We start from the raw sequence: 23125 nt of genomic DNA, 5'->3' as shown, positions 1-23125 counted from the left end.
CCATCCAAGTACTAACCGGGCCCGACGTTGCTTAACTTCGGTGATCGGACGAGAACCGTGTATTCAACGTGGTATGGCAATGAGACATTTGAAGATCACAAATTTAGCTTACTTATAGCTACAGCATTGACCTTTTTTTCAATCATTTCTAAAATACTGTGCAAAAAATTTGTGACATCTTCTTATAAGAAACTTACAAGTTTCTGTAATCAAAGTGTGCATTGTTCTGATGAGATTCCAGACTTTTCATTTGAGGAACTATAATATATCAAGGGTTGCACGTCCGGTCAGCGTAAGTTTACCAACTCCCGCTTTCACAAGGTAAATTGGTTGTCTTTGGCGGAGTAAAATTAGAAACGCATTCCTTCGATTTACAACTTTGGTTCGAGCTATCTTCAGTAGATAGCAAACATTTACAAATGGGGGGGTCATAAAATTTTGTTTGTTGGTGGTGTGTGTGTGTGGGAGGGGGCGGATTATAAAATTTTTGTTGTCGATAGGGGGGGTCGCAATTTTATTGATGCCGACTTCTTGTAAATTTGGGACCCCTCTTCCGAAGAAAATGATAGGCCCTTACCTCTTCTGTATAAATCTGTGTTTGATGATGAAGTAGTGCATTACTGTAGGTCCATGTGGTGATGAATTTAAATGAAATATGTCATTTGATATTAAAAATAGACTTGTTTTAAAATGAACCATTTACTACATAAAAATGGAAATAAAATGCAGTAGATAGACAATTGATATACCAGACGAAACAGTAGGCAAACAGCTAAAGAGCTCGAAACGAAAAAAAATAAATAAATAAAAAATCATTTTGTGACACATAAAACCAACATGTATCCCCTGACAAACAAACAAACAAACAAACAAACAAAACGCGTCATTTTGCATTTTCAGAAGCACATAACACATAGGCCTAAGATGAGACATATTTTGTTTGATTTATTTTGTAACTGAATCGCATTGACCATGTTGACACGCACGAGCCAACATCAAGCGCGTCGGCGTCAGGGCGCGGACGTATGCGGGTGAAGGTGAAACAATGACTTCAGTTTACGCGTACGCATTACGCACATTATACGCATTACAATAGTTATTGTCGCCTGACAACATCACAACAATCGTGGACAGCAGTTTGTCAACACGTGTTTTGAAGATGCTCTGTCCTGTTCAGCTGCAGCTAAAGGCCTACTGATATTTCGCACTCATCTAATTACGTCTGTGTTTTTACCCAAAGGAAATGTGTCTATAATAATGAGGAAAGGAGAAATATCTACTTGAAGATGCCTGAGATGTTAAACGCCTATTTGCAAGTATTTTACCACGCCGTAGGTCTACTCCATAAAAATAGTAAGTTTCAGTTGGATTATAGCGGGTTATTTTGGCAATTGCAAAACGATAGCTAGGCACCAGTCCATCTGGTATTTTTGGGTCCGTTATCATTAAAGGCCTATTTTTTATACTATATATGTGTTGGTCCCATCCAGTAGCTGACCACGATCGACTCAATGTTGGTGTTGTGTGGTGGCGCATTGTGATCTGGTACCCATTACTTTTAACTAAGTTATCATGCCGGTGCCGGGTGCTCCAGAAATTGAGAAAAAAAATCCTATTTTGAACAAAGCCGCTCTGTACATAGAAACAAAATTATCACATCAGATAGAGGACACAAACACGATCAGGAGTAAAAATAAAAAAAGAAGGATCAGAATGCAAAAGTCTACAGCACCCGGTATTCCCAGGCGGTCTCCCATCCAAGTACTAACCGGGCCCGACGTTGCTTAACTTCGGTGATCGGACGAGAACCGGTGTATTCAACGTGGTATGGACGTAGACATTTGAAGATGCAAATTTAGCTTACTTATAGCTACAGCATTGACCTTTTTTTCAATCATTTCTAAAATACTGTGCAAAAATTTGTGACATCTTCTTATGAAACTTACAAGTTTCTGTAATCAAAGTGTGCATTGTTCTGATGAGATTCCAGACTTTTCATTTGAGGAACTATAATATATCAAGGGTTGCACGTCCGGTCAGCGTAAGTTTACCAACTCCCGCTTTCACAAGGTAAATTGGTTGTCTTTGGCGGAGTAAAATTAGAAACGCATTCCTTCGATTTACAACTTTGGTTCGAGCTATCTTCAGTAGATAGCAAACATTTACAAATGGGGGGGGTCATAAAATTTTGTTTCGTTGGTAGTGGTGTGTGTGTGTGTGGGAGGGGGGCGGAGTATAAAATTGTTGTTGTCGATAGGGGGGTCGCAATTTTATTGATGACGACTTCTTGTAAATTTGGGACCCTCTTCCGAAGAAAAATGATAGGCCCTTACCTCTTCTGTATAAATCTGTGTTTGATGATGAAGTAGTGCATTACTGTAGGTCCATGTGGTGATGAATTTAAATGAAATATGTCATTTGATATTAAAAATAGACTTGTTTTAAAATGAACCATTTACTACATAAAATGGAAATAAAATGCAGTAGATAGACAATTGATATACCAGACGAAACAGTAGGCAAACAGCTAAAGAGCTCGAAACGAAAAAAAAAAAAATAAATAAATAAAAAATCATTTTGTGACACATAAAACCAACATGTATCCCCTTGACAAACAAACAAACAAACAAACAAACAAAACGCGTCATTTTGCATTTTCAGAAGCACATAACACATAGGCCTAAGATGAGACATATTTTGTTTGATTTATTTTGTAACTGAATCGCATTGACCATGTTGACACGCACGAGCCAACATCAAGCGCGTCGGCGTCAGGGCGCGGACGTATGCGGGTGAAGGTGAAACAATGACTTCAGTTTACGCGTACGCATTACGCACATTATACGCATTACAATAGTTATTGTCGCCTGACAACATCACAACAATCGTGGACAGCAGTTTGTCAACACGTGTTTTGAAGATGCTCTGTCCTGTTCAGCTGCAGCTAAGGCCTACTGATATTTCGCACTCATCTAATTACGTCTGTGTTTTTTACCCAAAGGAAATGTGTCTATAATAATGAGGAAAGGAGAAATATCTACTTGAAGATGCCTGAGATGTTAAACGCCTATTTGCAAGTATTTTACCACGCCGTAGGTCTACTCCATAAAAATAGTAAGTTTCAGTTGGATTATAGCGGGTTATTTTTGGCAATTGCAAAACGATAGCTAGGCACCAGTCCATCTGGTATTTTTGGGTCCGTTATCATTAAAGGCCTATTTTTATACCAAAAGGTGTTGGTCTCCCATCCAGTAGCTGACCACGATCGACTCAATGTTGGTGTTGTGTGGTGGCGCATTGTGATCTGGTACCCATTACTTTTAACTAAGTTATCATGCCGGTGCCGGGTGCTCCAGAAATTGAAAAAAAAAATCCTATTTTGAACAAAGCCGCTCTGTACATAGAAACAAAATTATCACATCAGATAGAGGACACAAACACGATCAGGAGTAAAAATAAAAAAGAAGGATCAGAATGCAAAAGTCTACAGCACCCGGTATTCCCAGGCGGTCTCCCATCCAAGTACTAACCGGGCCCGACGTTGCTTAACTTCGGTGATCGGACGAGAACCGGTGTATTCAACGTGGTATGGCCGTAGACATTTGAAGATGCAAATTTAGCTTACTTATAGCTACAGCATTGACCTTTTTTCAATCATTACTAAAATACTGTGCAAAAATTTGTGACATCTTCTTATGAAACTTACAAGTTTCTGTAATCAAAGTGTGCATTGTTCTGATGAGATTCCAGACTTTTCATTTGAGGAACTATAATATATCAAGGGTTGCACGTCCGGTCAGCGTAAGTTTACCAACTCCCGCTTTCACAAGGTAAATTGGTTGTCTTTGGCGGAGTAAAATTAGAAACGCATTCCTTCGATTTACAACTTTGGTTCGAGCTATCTTCAGTAGATAGCAAACATTTACAAATGGGGGGGTCATAAAATTTTGTTTCGTTGGTAGTGGTGTGTGTGTGTGTGGGGAGGGGGGCGGATTATAAAATTTTTTGTTGTCGATAGGGGGGACGCAATTTTATTGATGCCGACTTCTTGTAAATTTGGGACCCCTCTTCCGAAGAAAATGATAGGCCCTTACCTCTTCTGTATAAATCTGTGTTTGATGATGAAGTAGTGCATTACTGTAGGTCCATGTGGTGATGAATTTAAATGAAATATGTCATTTGATATTAAAAATAGACTTGTTTTAAAATGAACCATTTACTACATAAAAATGGAAATAAAATGCAGTAGATAGACAATTGATATACCAGACGAAACAGTAGGCAAACAGCTAAAGAGCTCGAAACGAAAAAAAATAAATAAATAAATAAAAAATCATTTTGTGACACATAAAACCAACATGTATCCCTTGACAAACAAACAAACAAACAAACAAACAAAACGCGTCATTTTGCATTTTCAGAAGCACATAACACATAGGCCTAAGATGAGACATATTTTGTTTGATTTATTTTGTAACTGAATCGCATTGACCATGTTGACACGCACGAGCCAACATCAAGCGCGTCGGCGTCAGGGCGCGGACGTATGCGGGTGAAGGTGAAACAATGACTTCAGTTTACGCGTACGCATTACGCACATTATACGCATTACAATAGTTATTGTCGCCTGACAACATCACAACAATCGTGGACAGCAGTTTGTCAACACGTGTTTTGAAGATGCTCTGTCCTGTTCAGCTGCAGCTAAAGGCCTACTGATATTTCGCACTCATCTAATTACGTCTGTGTTTTTTACCCAAAGGAAATGTGTCTATAATAATGAGGAAAGGAGAAATATCTACTTGAAGATGCCTGAGATGTTAAACGCCTATTTGCAAGTATTTTACCACGCCGTAGGTCTACTCCATAAAAATAGTAAGTTTCAGTTGGATTATAGCGGGTTATTTTTGGCAATTGCAAAACGATAGCTAGGCACCAGTCCATCTGGTATTTTGGGTCCGTTATCATTAAAGGCCTATTTTTATACCAAAAGGTGTTGGTCTCCCATCCAGTAGCTGACCACGATCGACTCAATGTTGGTGTTGTGTGGTGGCGCATTGTGATCTGGTACCCATTACTTTTAACTAAGTTATCATGCCGGTGCCGGGTGCTCCAGAAATTGAGAAAAAAATCCTATTTTGAACAAAGCCGCTCTGTACATAGAAACAAAATTATCACATCAGATAGAGGACACAAACACGATCAGGAGTAAAAATAAAAAAGAAGGATCAGAATGCAAAAGTCTACAGCACCCGGTATTCCCAGGCGGTCTCCCATCCAAGTACTAACCGGGCCCGACGTTGCTTAACTTCGGTGATCGGACGAGAACCGGTGTATTCAACGTGGTATGGCTGTAGACATTTGAAGATGCAAATTTAGCTTACTTATAGCTACAGCATTGACCTTTTTTCAATCATTTCTAAAATACTGTGCAAAATTTGTGACATCTTCTTATGAAACTTACAAGTTTCTGTAATCAAAGTGTGCATTGTTCTGATGAGATTCCAGACTTTTCATTTGAGGAACTATAATATATCAAGGGTTGCACGTCCGGTCAGCGTAAGTTTACCAACTCCCGCTTTCACAAGGTAAATTGGTTGTCTTTGGCGGAGTAAAATTAGAAACGCATTCCTTCGATTTACAACTTTGGTTCGAGCTATCTTCAGTAGATAGCAAACATTTACAAATGGGGGGGGGGGGTCATAAAATTTTGTTTCGTTGGTAGTGGTGTGTGTGTGTGTGGGAGGGGGGCGGATTATAAAATTTTGTTGTCGATAGGGGGTCGCAATTTTATTGATGCCGACTTCTTGTAAATTTGGGACCCCTCTTCCGAAGAAAATGATAGGCCCTTACCTCTTCTGTATAAATCTGTGTTTGATGATGAAGTAGTGCATTACTGTAGGTCCATGTGGTGATGAATTTAAATGAAATATGTCATTTGATATTAAAAATAGACTTGTTTTAAAATGAACCATTTACTACATAAAAATGGAAATAAAATGCAGTAGATAGACAATTGATATACCAGACGAAACAGTAGGCAAACAGCTAAAGAGCTCGAAACGAAAAAAAAAAATAAATAAATAAAAAATCATTTTGTGACACATAAAACCAACATGTATCCCCTTGACAAACAAACAAACAAACAAACAAACAAAACGCGTCATTTTGCATTTTCAGAAGCACATAACACATAGGCCTAAGATGAGACATATTTTGTTTGATTTATTTTGTAACTGAATCGCATTGACCATGTTGACACGCACGAGCCAACATCAAGCGCGTCGGCGTCAGGGCGCGGACGTATGCGGGTGAAGGTGAAACAATGACTTCAGTTTACGCGTACGCATTACGCACATTATACGCATTACAATAGTTATTGTCGCCTGACAACATCACAACAATCGTGGACAGCAGTTTGTCAACACGTGTTTTGAAGATGCTCTGTCCTGTTCAGCTGCAGCTAAAGGCCTACTGATATTTCGCACTCATCTAATTACGTCTGTGTTTTTTACCCAAAGGAAATGTGTCTATAATAATGAGGAAAGGAGAAATATCTACTTGAAGATGCCTGAGATGTTAAACGCCTATTTGCAAGTATTTTACCACGCCGTAGGTCTACTCCATAAAAATAGTAAGTTTCAGTTGGATTATAGCGGGTTATTTTTGGCAATTGCAAAACGATAGCTAGGCACCAGTCCATCTGGTATTTTTGGGTCCGTTATCATTAAAGGCCTATTTTTTATACCAAAAAGGTGTTGGTCTCCCATCCAGTAGCTGACCACGATCGACTCAATGTTGGTGTTGTGTGGTGGCGCATTGTGATCTGGTACCCATTACTTTTAACTAAGTTATCATGCCGGTGCCGGGTGCTCCAGAAATTGAGAAAAAAAATCCTATTTTGAACAAAGCCGCTCTGTACATAGAAACAAAATTATCACATCAGATAGAGGACACAAACACGATCAGGAGTAAAAATAAAAAAGAAGGATCAGAATGCAAAAGTCTACAGCACCCGGTATTCCCAGGCGGTCTCCCATCCAAGTACTAACCGGGCCCGACGTTGCTTAACTTCGGTGATCGGACGAGAACCGGTGTATTCAACGTGGTATGGCTGTAGACATTTGAAGATGCAAATTTAGCTTACTTATAGCTACAGCATTGACCTTTTTTCAATCATTTCTAAAATACTGTGCAAAAATTTGTGACATCTTCTTATGAAACTTACAAGTTTCTGTAATCAAAGTGTGCATTGTTCTGATGAGATTCCAGACTTTTCATTTGAGGAACTATAATATATCAAGGGTTGCACGTCCGGTCAGCGTAAGTTTACCAACTCCCGCTTTCACAAGGTAAATTGGTTGTCTTTGGCGGAGTAAAATTAGAAACGCATTCCTTCGATTTACAACTTTGGTTCGAGCTATCTTCAGTAGATAGCAAACATTTACAAATGGGGGGTCATAAAATTTTGTTTCGTTGGTAGTGGTGTGTGTGTGTGTGGGAGGGGGCGGATTATAAAATTTTTGTTGTCGATAGGTGGGTCGCAATTTTATTGATGCCGACTTCTTGTAAATTTGGGACCCCTCTTCCGAAGAAAATGATAGGCCCTTACCTCTTCTGTATAAATCTGTGTTTGATGATGAAGTAGTGCATTACTGTAGGTCCATGTGGTGATGAATTTAAATGAAATATGTCATTTGATATTAAAAATAGACTTGTTTTAAAATGAACCATTTACTACATAAAAATGGAAATAAAATGCAGTAGATAGACAATTGATATACCAGACGAAACAGTAGGCAAACAGCTAAAGAGCTCGAAACGAAAAAAAAAAATAAATAAATAAAAAAATCATTTTGTGACACATAAAACCAACATGTATCCCCTTGACAAACAAACAAACAAACAAACAAACAAAACGCGTCATTTTGCATTTTCAGAAGCACATAACACATAGGCCTAAGATGAGACATATTTTGTTTGATTTATTTTGTAACTGAATCGCATTGACCATGTTGACACGCACGAGCCAACATCAAGCGCGTCGGCGTCAGGGCGCGGACGTATGCGGGTGAAGGTGAAACAATGACTTCAGTTTACGCGTACGCATTACGCACATTATACGCATTACAATAGTTATTGTCGCCTGACAACATCACAACAATCGTGGACAGCAGTTTGTCAACACGTGTTTTGAAGATGCTCTGTCCTGTTCAGCTGCAGCTAAAGGCCTACTGATATTTCGCACTCATCTAATTACGTCTGTGTTTTTTACCCAAAGGAAATGTGTCTATAATAATGAGGAAAGGAGAAATATCTACTTGAAGATGCCTGAGATGTTAAACGCCTATTTGCAAGTATTTTACCACGCCGTAGGTCTACTCCATAAAAATAGTAAGTTTCAGTTGGATTATAGCGGGTTATTTTTGGCAATTGCAAAACGATAGCTAGGCACCAGTCCATCTGGTATTTTTGGGTCCGTTATCATTAAAGGCCTATTTTTTATACCAAAAAGGTGTTGGTCTCCCATCCAGTAGCTGACCACGATCGACTCAATGTTGGTGTTGTGTGGTGGCGCATTGTGATCTGGTACCCATTACTTTTAACTAAGTTATCATGCCGGTGCCGGGTGCTCCAGAAATTGAGAAAAAAAATCCTATTTTGAACAAAGCCGCTCTGTACATAGAAACAAAATTATCACATCAGATAGAGGACACAAACACGATCAGGAGTAAAAATAAAAAAAGAAGGATCAGAATGCAAAAGTCTACAGCACCCGGTATTCCCAGGCGGTCTCCCATCCAAGTACTAACCGGGCCCGACGTTGCTTAACTTCGGTGATCGGACGAGAACCGGTGTATTCAACGTGGTATGGCCGTAGACATTTGAAGATGCAAATTTAGCTTACTTATAGCTACAGCATTGACCTTTTTTTCAATCATTTCTAAAATACTGTGCAAAAATTTGTGACATCTTCTTCTTATGAAACTTACAAGTTTCTGTAATCAAAGTGTGCATTGTTCTGATGAGATTCCAGACTTTTCATTTGAGGAACTATAATATATCAAGGGTTGCACGTCCGGTCAGCGTAAGTTTACCAACTCCCGCTTTCACAAGGTAAATTGGTTGTCTTTGGCGGAGTAAAATTAGAAACGCATTCCTTCGATTTACAACTTTGGTTCGAGCTATCTTCAGTAGATAGCAAACATTTACAAATGGGGGGGTCATAAAATTTTGTTTCGTTGGTAGTGGTGTGTGTGTGTGGGGGGGGGGGGGGGATTATAAAATTTTTGTTGTCGATAGGGGGGTCGCAATTTTATTGATGCCGACTTCTTGTAAATTTGGGACCCCTCTTCCGAAGAAAATGATAGGCCCTTACCTCTTCTGTATAAATCTGTGTTTGATGATGAAGTAGTGCATTACTGTAGGTCCATGTGGTGATGAATTTAAATGAAATATGTCATTTGATATTAAAAATAGACTTGTTTTAAAATGAACCATTTACTACATAAAAATGGAAATAAAATGCAGTAGATAGACAATTGATATACCAGACGAAACAGTAGGCAAACAGCTAAAGAGCTCGAAACGAAAAAAAAATAAATAAATAAAAAAATCATTTTGTGACACATAAAACCAACATGTATCCCCTGACAAACAAACAAACAAACAAACAAACAAAACGCGTCATTTTGCATTTTCAGAAGCACATAACACATAGGCCTAAGATGAGACATATTTTGTTTGATTTATTTTGTAACTGAATCGCATTGACCATGTTGACACGCACGAGCCAACATCAAGCGCGTCGGCGTCAGGGCGCGGACGTATGCGGGTGAAGGTGAAACAATGACTTCAGTTTACGCGTACGCATTACGCACATTATACGCATTACAATAGTTATTGTCGCCTGACAACATCACAACAATCGTGGACAGCAGTTTGTCAACACGTGTTTTGAAGATGCTCTGTCCTGTTCAGCTGCAGCTAAAGGCCTACTGATATTTCGCACTCATCTAATTACGTCTGTGTTTTTTACCCAAAGGAAATGTGTCTATAATAATGAGGAAAGGAGAAATATCTACTTGAAGATGCCTGAGATGTTAAACGCCTATTTGCAAGTATTTTACCACGCCGTAGGTCTACTCCATAAAAATAGTAAGTTTCAGTTGGATTATAGCGGGTTATTTTTGGCAATTGCAAAACGATAGCTAGGCACCAGTCCATCTGGTATTTTTGGGTCCGTTATCATTAAAGGCCTATTTTTATACCAAAAGGTGTTGGTCTCCCATCCAGTAGCTGACCACGATCGACTCAATGTTGGTGTTGTGTGGTGGCGCATTGTGATCTGGTACCCATTACTTTTAACTAAGTTATCATGCCGGTGCCGGGTGCTCCAGAAATTGAGAAAAAAATCCTATTTTGAACAAAGCCGCTCTGTACATAGAAACAAAATTATCACATCAGATAGAGGACACAAACACGATCAGGAGTAAAAATAAAAAAGAAGGATCAGAATGCAAAAGTCTACAGCACCCGGTATTCCCAGGCGGTCTCCCATCCAAGTACTAACCGGGCCCGACGTTGCTTAACTTCGGTGATCGGACGAGAACCGGTGTATTCAACGTGGTATGGCCGTAGACATTTGAAGATGCAAATTTAGCTTACTTATAGCTACAGCATTGACCTTTTTTCAATCATTTCTAAAATACTGTGCAAAAATTTGTGACATCTTCTTATGAAACTTACAAGTTTCTGTAATCAAAGTGTGCATTGTTCTGATGAGATTCCAGACTTTTCATTTGAGGAACTATAATATATCAAGGGTTGCACGTCCGGTCAGCGTAAGTTTACCAACTCCCGCTTTCACAAGGTAAATTGGTTGTCTTTGGCGGAGTAAAATTAGAAACGCATTCCTTCGATTTACAACTTTGGTTCGAGCTATCTTCAGTAGATAGCAAACATTTACAAATGGGGGGGGGGGGGGGGGCATAAAATTTTGTTTCGTTGGTAGTGGTGTGTGTGTGTGTGGGGGGGCGGATTATAAAATTTTTGTTGTCGATAGGGGGGGCGCAATTTTATTGATGCCGACTTCTTGTAAATTTGGGACCCCTCTTCCGAAGAAAATGATAGGCCCTTACCTCTTCTGTATAAATCTGTGTTTGATGATGAAGTAGTGCATTACTGTAGGTCCATGTGGTGATGAATTTAAATGAAATATGTCATTTGATATTAAAAATAGACTTGTTTTAAAATGAACCATTTACTACATAAAAATGGAAATAAAATGCAGTAGATAGACAATTGATATACCAGACGAAACAGTAGGCAAACAGCTAAAGAGCTCGAAACGAAAAAAAAAAATAAATAAATAAAAAAATCATTTTGTGACACATAAAACCAACATGTATCCCCTTGACAAACAAACAAACAAACAAACAAACAAAACGCGTCATTTTGCATTTTCAGAAGCACATAACACATAGGCCCAGATGAGACATATTTTGTTTGATTTATTTTGTAACTGAATCGCATTGACCATGTTGACACGCACGAGCCAACATCAAGCGCGTCGGCGTCAGGGCGCGGACGTATGCGGGTGAAGGTGAAACAATGACTTCAGTTTACGCGTACGCATTACGCACATTATACGCATAACAATAGTTATTGTCGCCTGACAACATCACAACAATCGTGGACAGCAGTTTGTCAACACGTGTTTTGAAGATGCTCTGTCCTGTTCAGCTGCAGCTAAAGGCCTACTGATATTTCGCACTCATCTAATTACGTCTGTGTTTTTTACCCAAAGGAAATGTGTCTATAATAATGAGGAAAGGAGAAATATCTACTTGAAGATGCCTGAGATGTTAAACGCCTATTTGCAAGTATTTTACCACGCCGTAGGTCTACTCCATAAAAATAGTAAGTTTCAGTTGGATTATAGCGGGTTATTTTTGGCAATTGCAAAACGATAGCTAGGCACCAGTCCATCTGGTATTTTTGGGTCCGTTATCATTAAAGGCCTATTTTTTATACCAAAAAGGTGTTGGTCTCCCATCCAGTAGCTGACCACGATCGACTCAATGTTGGTGTTGTGTGGTGGCGCATTGTGATCTGGTACCCATTACTTTTAACTAAGTTATCATGCCGGTGCCGGGTGCTCCAGAAATTGAAAAAAAAATCCTATTTTGAACAAAGCCGCTCTGTACATAGAAACAAAATTATCACATCAGATAGAGGACACAAACACGATCAGGAGTAAAAATAAAAAAGAAGGATCAGAATGCAAAAGTCTACAGCACCCGGTATTCCCAGGCGGTCTCCCATCCAAGTACTAACCGGGCCCGACGTTGCTTAACTTCGGTGATCGGACGAGAACCGGTGTATTCAACGTGGTATGGCCGTAGACATTTGAAGATGCAAATTTAGCTTACTTATAGCTACAGCATTGACCTTTTTTCAATCATTTCTAAAATACTGTGCAAAAATTTGTGACATCTTCTTATGAAACTTACAAGTTTCTGTAATCAAAGTGTGCATTGTTCTGATGAGATTCCAGACTTTTCATTTGAGGAACTATAATATATCAAGGGTTGCACGTCCGGTCAGCGTAAGTTTACCAACTCCCGCTTTCACAAGGTAAATTGGTTGTCTTTGGCGGAGTAAAATTAGAAACGCATTCCTTCGATTTACAACTTTGGTTCGAGCTATCTTCAGTAGATAGCAAACATTTACAAATGGGGGGGGGGTCATAAAATTTTGTTTCGTTGGTAGTGGTGTGTGTGTGTGTGGGAGGGGGCGGATTATAAAATTTTTGTTGTCGATAGGGGGGGCGCAATTTTATTGATGCCGACTTCTTGTAAATTTGGGACCCCTCTTCCGAAGAAAATGATAGGCCCTTACCTCTTCTGTATAAATCTGTGTTTGATGATGAAGTAGTGCATTACTGTAGGTCCATGTGGTGATGAATTTAAATGAAATATGTCATTTGATATTAAAAATAGACTTGTTTTAAAATGAACCATTTACTACATAAAAATGGAAATAAAATGCAGTAGATAGACAATTGATATACCAGACGAAACAGTAGGCAAACAGCTAAAGAGCTCGAAACGAAAAAAAAAAATAAATAAATAAAAAAATCATTTTGTGACACATAAAACCAACATGAATCCACTTAACAAACAAACAAACAAACAAACAAACAAAACGCGTCATTTTGCATTTTCAGAAGCACATAACACATAGGCCTAAGATGAGACATATTTTGTTTGATTTATTTTGTAACTGAATCGCATTGACCATGTTGACACGCACGAGCCAACATCAAGCGCGTCGGCGTCAGGGCGCGGACGTATGCGGGTGAAGGTGAAACAATGACTTCAGTTTACGCGTACGCATTACGCACATTATACGCATAACAATAGTTATTGTCGCCTGACAACATCACAACAATCGTGGACAGCAGTTTGTCAACACGTGTTTTGAAGATGCTCTGTCCTGTTCAGCTGCAGCTAAAGGCCTACTGATATTTCGCACTCATCTAATTACGTCTGTGTTTTTTACCCAAAGGAAATGTGTCTATAATAATGAGGAAAGGAGAAATATCTACTTGAAGATGCCTGAGATGTTAAACGCCTATTTGCAAGTATTTTACCACGCCGTAGGTCTACTCCATAAAAATAGTAAGTTTCAGTTGGATTATAGCGGGTTATTTTTGGCAATTGCAAAACGATAGCTAGGCACCAGTCCATCTGGTATTTTTGGGTCCGTTATCATTAAAGGCCTATTTTTATACCAAAAGGTGTTGGTCTCCCATCCAGTAGCTGACCACGATCGACTCAATGTTGGTGTTGTGTGGTGGCGCATTGTGATCTGGTACCCATTACTTTTAACTAAGTTATCATGCCGGTGCCGGGTGCTCCAGAAATTGAGAAAAAAAATCCTATTTTGAACAAAGCCGCTCTGTACATAGAAACAAAATTATCACATCAGATAGAGGACACAAACACGATCAGGAGTAAAAATAAAAAAAGAAGGATCAGAATGCAAAAGTCTACAGCACCCGGTATTCCCAGGCGGTCTCCCATCCAAGTACTAACCGGGCCCGACGTTGCTTAACTTCGGTGATCGGACGAGAACCGGTGTATTCAACGTGGTATGGCCGTAGACATTTGAAGATGCAAATTTAGCTTACTTATAGCTACAGCATTGACCTTTTTTTTATTTATTTTTAAAATACTGTGCAAAAATTTGTGACATCTTCTTATGAAACTTACAAGTTTCTGTAATCAAAGTGTGCATTGTTCTGATGAGATTCCAGACTTTTCATTTGAGGAACTATAATATATCAAGGGTTGCACGTCCGGTCAGCGTAAGTTTACCAACTCCCGCTTTCACAAGGTAAATTGGTTGTCTTTGGCGGAGTAAAATTAGAAACGCATTCCTTCGATTTACAACTTTGGTTCGAGCTATCTTCAGTAGATAGCAAACATTTACAATGGGGGGGGTCATAAAATTTTGTTTCGTTGGTAGTGTGTGTGTGTGTGTGTGGGAGGGGGCGGATTATAAAATTTTTGTTGTCGATAGGGGGTCGCAATTTTATTGATGCCGACTTCTTGTAAATTTGGGACCCCTCTTCCGAAGAAAATGATAGGCCCTTACCTCTTCTGTATAAATCTGTGTTTGATGATGAAGTAGTGCATTACTGTAGGTCCATGTGGTGATGAATTTAAATGAAATATGTCATTTGATATTAAAAATAGACTTGTTTTAAAATGAACCATTTACTACATAAAAATGGAAATAAAATGCAGTAGATAGACAATTGATATACCAGACGAAACAGTAGGCAAACAGCTAAAGAGCTCGAAACGAAAAAAAAAAAAATAAATAAATAAAAAAATCATTTTGTGACACATAAAACCAACATGTATCCCCTTGACAAACAAACAAACAAACAAACAAACAAAACGCGTCATTTTGCATTTTCAGAAGCACATAACACATCAGACGAGACATATTTTGTTTGATTTATTTTGTAACTGAATCGCATTGACCATGTTGACACGCACGAGCCAACATCAAGCGCGTCGGCGTCAGGGCGCGGACGTATGCGGGTGAAGGTGAAACAATGACTTCAGTTTACGCGTACGCATTACGCACATTATACGCATACAATAGTTATTGTCGCCTGACAACATCACAACAATCGTGGACAGCAGTTTGTCAACACGTGTTTTGAAGATGCTCTGTCCTGTTCAGCTGCAGCTAAAGGCCTACTGATATTTCGCACTCATCTAATTACGTCTGTGTTTTTTACCCAAAGGAAATGTGTCTATAATAATGAGGAAAGGAGAAATATCTACTTGAAGATGCCTGAGATGTTAAACGCCTATTTGCAAGTATTTTACCACGCCGTAGGTCTACTCCATAAAAATAGTAAGTTTCAGTTGGATTATAGCGGGTTATTTTTGGCAATTGCAAAACGATAGCTAGGCACCAGTCCATCTGGTATTTTTGGGTCCGTTATCATTAAAGGCCTATTTTTATTCTTTATGGTGTTGGTCTCCCATCCAGTAGCTGACCACGATCGACTCAATGTTGGTGTTGTGTGGTGGCGCATTGTGATCTGGTACCCATTACTTTTAACTAAGTTATCATGCCGGTGCCGGGTGCTCCAGAAATTGAGAAAAAAATCCTATTTTGAACAAAGCCGCTCTGTACATAGAAACAAAATTATCACATCAGATAGAGGACACAAACACGATCAGGAGTAAAAATAAAAAGAGAAGGATCAGAATGCAAAAGTCTACAGCACCCGGTATTCCCAGGCGGTCTCCCATCCAAGTACTAACCGGGCCCGACGTTGCTTAACTTCGGTGATCGGACGAGAACCGGTGTATTCAACGTGGTATGGCCGTAGACATTTGAAGATGCAAATTTAGCTTACTTATAGCTACAGCATTGACCTTTTTTCAATCATTTCTAAAATACTGTGCAAATTTGTGACATCTTCTTATGAAACTTACAAGTTTCTGTAATCAAAGTGTGCATTGTTCTGATGAGATTCCAGACTTTTCATTTGAGGAACTATAATATATCAAGGGTTGCACGTCCGGTCAGCGTAAGTTTACCAACTCCCGCTTTCACAAGGTAAATTGGTTGTCTTTGGCGGAGTAAAATTAGAAACGCATTCCTTCGATTTACAACTTTGGTTCGAGCTATCTTCAGTAGATAGCAAACATTTACAAATGGGGGGGGTCATAAAATTTTGTTTCGTTGGTAGTGGTGTGTGTGTGTGTGGGAGGGGGGCGGATTATAAAATTTTTGTTGTCGATAGGGGGGTCGCAATTTTATTGATGCCGACTTCTTGTAAATTTGGGACCCCTCTTCCGAAGAAAATGATAGGCCCTTACCTCTTCTGTATAAATCTGTGTTTGATGATGAAGTAGTGCATTACTGTAGGTCCATGTGGTGATGAATTTAAATGAAATATGTCATTTGATATTAAAAATAGACTTGTTTTAAAATGAACCATTTACTACATAAAAATGGAAATAAAATGCAGTAGATAGACAATTGATATACCAGACGAAACAGTAGGCAAACAGCTAAAGAGCTCGAAACGAAAAAAAAATAAATAAATAAAAAAATCATTTTGTGACACATAAAACCAACATGTATCCCTTGACAAACAAACAAACAAACAAACAAACAAAACGCGTCATTTTGCATTTTCAGAAGCACATAACACATAGGCCTAAGATGAGACATATTTTGTTTGATTTATTTTGTAACTGAATCGCATTGACCATGTTGACACGCACGAGCCAACATCAAGCGCGTCGGCGTCAGGGCGCGGACGTATGCGGGTGAAGGTGAAACAATGACTTCAGTTTACGCGTACGCATTACGCACATTATACGCATAACAATAGTTATTGTCGCCTGACAACATCACAACAATCGTGGACAGCAGTTTGTCAACACGTGTTTTGAAGATGCTCTGTCCTGTTCAGCTGCAGCTAAAGGCCTACTGATATTTCGCACTCATCTAATTACGTCTGTGTTTTTTACCCAAAGGAAATGTGTCTATAATAATGAGGAAAGGAGAAATATCTACTTGAAGATGCCTGAGATGTTAAACGCCTATTTGCAAGTATTTTACCACGCCGTAGGTCTACTCCATAAAAATAGTAAGTTTCAGTTGGATTATAGCGGGTTATTTTTGGCAATTGCAAAACGATAGCTAGGCACCAGTCCATCTGGTATTTTTGGGTCCGTTATCATTAAAGGCCTATTTTTATACCAAAAGGTGTTGGTCTCCCATCCAGTAGCTGACCACGATCGACTCAATGTTGGTGTTGTGTGGTGGCGCATTGTGATCTGGTACCCATTACTTTTAACTAAGTTATCATGCCGGTGCCGGGTGCTCCAGAAATTGAGAAAAAAAATCCTATTTTGAACAAAGCCGCTCTGTACATAGAAACAAAATTATCACACAGATAGAGGACACAAACACGATCAGGAGTAAAAATAAAAAAGAAGGATCAGAATGCAAAAGTCTACAGCACCCGGTATTCCCAGGCGGTCTCCCATCCAAGTACTAACCGGGCCCGACGTTGCTTAACTTCGGTGATCGGACGAGAACCGGTGTATTCAACGTGGTATGGCCGTAGACATTTGAAGATGCAAATTTAGCTTACTTATAGCTACAGCATTGACCTTTTTTTCAATCATTTCTAAAATACTGTGCAAAAATTTGTGACATCTTCTTATGAAACTTACAAGTTTCTGTAATCAAAGTGTGCATTGTTCTGATGAGATTCCAGACTTTTCATTTGAGGAACTATAATATATCAAGGGTTGCACGTCCGGTCAGCGTAAGTTTACCAACTCCCGCTTTCACAAGGTAAATTGGTTGTCTTTGGCGGAGTAAAATTAGAAACGCATTCCTTCGATTTACAACTTTGGTTCGAGCTATCTTCAGTAGATAGCAAACATTTACAAATGGGGGGGGGGTCATAAAATTTTGTTTCGTTGGTAGTGGTGTGTGTGTGTGTGGGAGGGGGGCGGATTATAAAATTTTTGTTGTCGATAGGGGGGTCGCAATTTTATTGATGCCGACTTCTTGTAAATTTGGGACCCCTCTTCCGAAGAAAATGATAGGCCCTTACCTCTTCTGTATAAATCTGTGTTTGATGATGAAGTAGTGCATTACTGTAGGTCCATGTGGTGATGAATTTAAATGAAATATGTCATTTGATATTAAAAATAGACTTGTTTTAAAATGAACCATTTACTACATAAAAATGGAAATAAAATGCAGTAGATAGACAATTGATATACCAGACGAAACAGTAGGCAAACAGCTAAAGAGCTCGAAACGAAAAAAAAAAAAATAAATAAAAAAATCATTTTGTGACACATAAAACCAACATGTATCCCTTGACAAACAAACAAACAAACAAACAAACAAAACGCGTCATTTTGCATTTTCAGAAGCACATAACACATAGGCCTAAGATGAGACATATTTTGTTTGATTTATTTTGTAACTGAATCGCATTGACCATGTTGACACGCACGAGCCAACATCAAGCGCGTCGGCGTCAGGGCGCGGACGTATGCGGGTGAAGGTGAAACAATGACTTCAGTTTACGCGTACGCATTACGCACATTATACGCATAACAATAGTTATTGTCGCCTGACAACATCACAACAATCGTGGACAGCAGTTTGTCAACACGTGTTTTGAAGATGCTCTGTCCTGTTCAGCTGCAGCTAAAGGCCTACTGATATTTCGCACTCATCTAATTACGTCTGTGTTTTTTACCCAAAGGAAATGTGTCTATAATAATGAGGAAAGGAGAAATATCTACTTGAAGATGCCTGAGATGTTAAACGCCTATTTGCAAGTATTTTACCACGCCGTAGGTCTACTCCATAAAAATAGTAAGTTTCAGTTGGATTATAGCGGGTTATTTTTGGCAATTGCAAAACGATAGCTAGGCACCAGTCCATCTGGTATTTTTGGGTCCGTTATCATTAAAGGCCTATTTTTTATACCAAAAAGGTGTTGGTCTCCCATCCAGTAGCTGACCACGATCGACTCAATGTTGGTGTTGTGTGGTGGCGCATTGTGATCTGGTACCCATTACTTTTAACTAAGTTATCATGCCGGTGCCGGGTGCTCCAGAAATTGAGAAAAAAATCCTATTTTGAACAAAGCCGCTCTGTACATAGAAACAAAATTATCACATCAGATAGAGGACACAAACACGATCAGGAGTAAAAACAAAAAAAGAAGGATCAGAATGCAAAAGTCTACAGCACCCGGTATTCCCAGGCGGTCTCCCATCCAAGTACTAACCGGGCCCGACGTTGCTTAACTTCGGTGATCGGACGAGAACCGGTGTATTCAACGTGGTATGGCCGTAGACATTTGAAGATGCAAATTTAGCTTACTTATAGCTACAGCATTGACCTTTTTTCAATCATTTCTAAAATACTGTGCAAAAATTTGTGACATCTTCTTATGAAACTTACAAGTTTCTGTAATCAAAGTGTGCATTGTTCTGATGAGATTCCAGACTTTTCATTTGAGGAACTATAATATATCAAGGGTTGCACGTCCGGTCAGCGTAAGTTTACCAACTCCCGCTTTCACAAGGTAAATTGGTTGTCTTTGGCGGAGTAAAATTAGAAACGCATTCCTTCGATTTACAACTTTGGTTCGAGCTATCTTCAGTAGATAGCAAACATTTACAAATGGGGGGGGTCATAAAATTTTGTTTCGTTGGTAGTGGTGTGTGTGTGTGTGGGAGGGGGGCGGATTATAAAATTTTTGTTGTCGATAGGGGGGGTCGCAATTTTATTGATGCCGACTTCTTGTAAATTTGGGACCCCTCTTCCGAAGAAAATGATAGGCCCTTACCTCTTCTGTATAAATCTGTGTTTGATGATGAAGTAGTGCATTACTGTAGGTCCATGTGGTGATGAATTTAAATGAATATGTCATTTGATATTAAAAATAGACTTGTTTTAAAATGAACCATTTACTACATAAAAATGGAAATAAAATGCAGTAGATAGACAATTGATATACCAGACGAAACAGTAGGCAAACAGCTAAAGAGCTCGAAACGAAAAAAAAAAATAAATAAATAAAAAAATCATTTTGTGACACATAAAACCAACATGTATCCCTGGACAAACAAACAAACAAACAAACAAACAAAACGCGTCATTTTGCATTTTCAGAAGCACATAACACATAGGCCTAAGATGAGACATATTTTGTTTGATTTATTTTGTAACTGAATCGCATTGACCATGTTGACACGCACGAGCCAACATCAAGCGCGTCGGCGTCAGGGCGCGGACGTATGCGGGTGAAGGTGAAACAATGACTTCAGTTTACGCGTACGCATTACGCACATTATACGCATAACAATAGTTATTGTCGCCTGACAACATCACAACAATCGTGGACAGCAGTTTGTCAACACGTGTTTTGAAGATGCTCTGTCCTGTTCAGCTGCAGCTAAAGGCCTACTGATATTTCGCACTCATCTAATTACGTCTGTGTTTTTTACCCAAAGGAAATGTGTCTATAATAATGAGGAAAGGAGAAATATCTACTTGAAGATGCCTGAGATGTTAAACGCCTATTTGCAAGTATTTTACCACGCCGTAGGTCTACTCCATAAAAATAGTAAGTTTCAGTTGGATTATAGCGGGTTATTTTTGGCAATTGCAAAACGATAGCTAGGCACCAGTCCATCTGGTATTTTTGGGTCCGTTATCATTAAAGGCCTATTTTTTATATCTATAAGGTGTTGGTCTCCCATCCAGTAGCTGACCACGATCGACTCAATGTTGGTGTTGTGTGGTGGCGCATTGTGATCTGGTACCCATTACTTTTAACTAAGTTATCATGCCGGTGCCGGGTGCTCCAGAAAAAAAGAAAAAAAATCCTATTTTGAACAAAGCCGCTCTGTACATAGAAACAAAATTATATCACATCAGATAGAGGACACAAACACGATCAGGAGTAAAAATAAAAAAGAAGGATCAGAATGCAAAAGTCTACAGCACCCGGTATTCCCAGGCGGTCTCCCATCCAAGTACTAACCGGGCCCGACGTTGCTTAACTTCGGTGATCGGACGAGAACCGGTGTATTCAACGTGGTATGGCCGTAGACATTTGAAGATGCAAATTTAGCTTACTTATAGCTACAGCATTGACCTTTTTTCAATCATTTCTAAAATACTGTGCAAAAATTTGTGACATCTTCTTATGAAACTTACAAGTTTCTGTAATCAAAGTGTGCATTGTTCTGATGAGATTCCAGACTTTTCATTTGAGGAACTATAATATATCAAGGGTTGCACGTCCGGTCAGCGTAAGTTTACCAACTCCCGCTTTCACAAGGTAAATTGGTTGTCTTTGGCGGAGTAAAATTAGAAACGCATTCCTTCGATTTACAACTTTGGTTCGAGCTATCTTCAGTAGATAGCAAACATTTACAAATGGGGGGGGTCATAAAATTTTGTTTCGTTGGTAGTGTGTGTGTGTGTGTGTGGGAGGGGCGGATTATAAAATTTTTGTTGTCGATAGGGGGTCGCAATTTTATTGATGCCGACTTCTTGTAAATTTGGGACCCCTCTTCCGAAGAAAATGATAGGCCCTTACCTCTTCTGTATAAATCTGTGTTTGATGATGAAGTAGTGCATTACTGTAGGTCCATGTGGTGATGAATTTAAATGAAATATGTCATTTGATATTAAAAATAGACTTGTTTTAAAATGAACCATTTACTACATAAAAATGGAAATAAAATGCAGTAGATAGACAATTGATATACCAGACGAAACAGTAGGCAAACAGCTAAAGAGCTCGAAACGAAAAAAAAAAATAAATAAATAAAAAAATCATTTTGTGACACATAAAACCAACATGTATCCCCTTGACAAACAAACAAACAAACAAACAAACAAAACGCGTCATTTTGCATTTCAGAAGCACATAACACATAGGCCTAAGATGAGACATATTTTGTTTGATTTATTTTGTAACTGAATCGCATTGACCATGTTGACACGCACGAGCCAACATCAAGCGCGTCGGCGTCAGGGCGCGGACGTATGCGGGTGAAGGTGAAACAATGACTTCAGTTTACGCGTACGCATTACGCACATTATACGCATAACAATAGTTATTGTCGCCTGACAACATCACAACAATCGTGGACAGCAGTTTGTCAACACGTGTTTTGAAGATGCTCTGTCCTGTTCAGCTGCAGCTAAAGGCCTACTGATATTTCGCACTCATCTAATTACGTCTGTGTTTTTTACCCAAAGGAAATGTGTCTATAATAATGAGGAAAGGAGAAATATCTACTTGAAGATGCCTGAGATGTTAAACGCCTATTTGCAAGTATTTTACCACGCCGTAGGTCTACTCCATAAAAATAGTAAGTTTCAGTTGGATTATAGCGGGTTATTTTTGGCAATTGCAAAACGATAGCTAGGCACCAGTCCATCTGGTATTTTTGGGTCCGTTATCATTAAAGGCCTATTTTTTATACCAAAAAGGTGTTGGTCTCCCATCCAGTAGCTGACCACGATCGACTCAATGTTGGTGTTGTGTGGTGGCGCATTGTGATCTGGTACCCATTACTTTTAACTAAGTTATCATGCCGGTGCCGGGTGCTCCAGAAAAAAAAAAAAAAATCCTATTTTGAACAAAGCCGCTCTGTACATAGAAACAAAATTATCACATCAGATAGAGGACACAAACACGATCAGGAGTAAAAATAAAAAGAGAAGGATCAGAATGCAAAAGTCTACAGCACCCGGTATTCCCAGGCGGTCTCCCATCCAAGTACTAACCGGGCCCGACGTTGCTTAACTTCGGTGATCGGACGAGAACCGGTGTATTCAACGTGGTATGGCCGTAGACATTTGAAGATGCAAATTTAGCTTACTTATAGCTACAGCATTGACCTTTTTTCAATCATTTCTAAAATACTGTGCAAAAATTTGTGACATCTTCTTATGAAACTTACAAGTTTCTGTAATCAAAGTGTGCATTGTTCTGATGAGATTCCAGACTTTT

The 23125-nt window shown here is 39.1% G+C and overlaps 13 non-coding genes across 13 annotated transcripts; all 13 read right to left on the bottom strand.

Moving 5' to 3' along the window:
* Positions 1-1720: 1720 nt before the first annotated feature.
* On the bottom strand, positions 1721-1839 carry LOC140153825 (5S ribosomal RNA). Its single transcript, XR_011859170.1, has one exon. It is a non-coding gene; the product is annotated as a 5S ribosomal RNA (ribosomal RNA).
* A 1642-nt stretch (positions 1840-3481) lies between these two features.
* Positions 3482-3600, bottom strand: LOC140153911 (5S ribosomal RNA). Its single transcript, XR_011859241.1, has one exon. It is a non-coding gene; the product is annotated as a 5S ribosomal RNA (ribosomal RNA).
* A 1640-nt stretch (positions 3601-5240) lies between these two features.
* Positions 5241-5359, bottom strand: LOC140153822 (5S ribosomal RNA). Its single transcript, XR_011859168.1, has one exon. It is a non-coding gene; the product is annotated as a 5S ribosomal RNA (ribosomal RNA).
* A 1644-nt stretch (positions 5360-7003) lies between these two features.
* LOC140153820 (5S ribosomal RNA) lies at positions 7004-7122 on the bottom strand. The gene has a single exon (XR_011859166.1). It is a non-coding gene; the product is annotated as a 5S ribosomal RNA (ribosomal RNA).
* A 1642-nt stretch (positions 7123-8764) lies between these two features.
* On the bottom strand, positions 8765-8883 carry LOC140153910 (5S ribosomal RNA). Its single transcript, XR_011859240.1, has one exon. It is a non-coding gene; the product is annotated as a 5S ribosomal RNA (ribosomal RNA).
* Positions 8884-10524: 1641 nt separating this feature from the next.
* LOC140153909 (5S ribosomal RNA) lies at positions 10525-10643 on the bottom strand. Its single transcript, XR_011859239.1, has one exon. It is a non-coding gene; the product is annotated as a 5S ribosomal RNA (ribosomal RNA).
* Positions 10644-12290: 1647 nt separating this feature from the next.
* Positions 12291-12409, bottom strand: LOC140153907 (5S ribosomal RNA). The gene has a single exon (XR_011859237.1). It is a non-coding gene; the product is annotated as a 5S ribosomal RNA (ribosomal RNA).
* A 1644-nt stretch (positions 12410-14053) lies between these two features.
* On the bottom strand, positions 14054-14172 carry LOC140153906 (5S ribosomal RNA). Its single transcript, XR_011859236.1, has one exon. It is a non-coding gene; the product is annotated as a 5S ribosomal RNA (ribosomal RNA).
* Positions 14173-15808: 1636 nt separating this feature from the next.
* LOC140153905 (5S ribosomal RNA) lies at positions 15809-15927 on the bottom strand. Its single transcript, XR_011859235.1, has one exon. It is a non-coding gene; the product is annotated as a 5S ribosomal RNA (ribosomal RNA).
* Positions 15928-17563: 1636 nt separating this feature from the next.
* On the bottom strand, positions 17564-17682 carry LOC140153904 (5S ribosomal RNA). Its single transcript, XR_011859234.1, has one exon. It is a non-coding gene; the product is annotated as a 5S ribosomal RNA (ribosomal RNA).
* Positions 17683-19326: 1644 nt separating this feature from the next.
* LOC140153903 (5S ribosomal RNA) lies at positions 19327-19445 on the bottom strand. Its single transcript, XR_011859233.1, has one exon. It is a non-coding gene; the product is annotated as a 5S ribosomal RNA (ribosomal RNA).
* Positions 19446-21090: 1645 nt separating this feature from the next.
* On the bottom strand, positions 21091-21209 carry LOC140153902 (5S ribosomal RNA). Its single transcript, XR_011859232.1, has one exon. It is a non-coding gene; the product is annotated as a 5S ribosomal RNA (ribosomal RNA).
* A 1641-nt stretch (positions 21210-22850) lies between these two features.
* LOC140153901 (5S ribosomal RNA) lies at positions 22851-22969 on the bottom strand. Its single transcript, XR_011859231.1, has one exon. It is a non-coding gene; the product is annotated as a 5S ribosomal RNA (ribosomal RNA).
* Positions 22970-23125: the final 156 nt, after the last annotated feature.

Source organism: Amphiura filiformis, chromosome 5 (genome assembly GCF_039555335.1).
Source record: "Amphiura filiformis chromosome 5, Afil_fr2py, whole genome shotgun sequence".
NCBI classification, from domain to species: domain Eukaryota; kingdom Metazoa; phylum Echinodermata; class Ophiuroidea; order Amphilepidida; family Amphiuridae; genus Amphiura; species Amphiura filiformis.
Note: the sequence above shows the minus strand (reverse complement) of the source record. Positions and strands in the feature narration are given on the sequence as shown.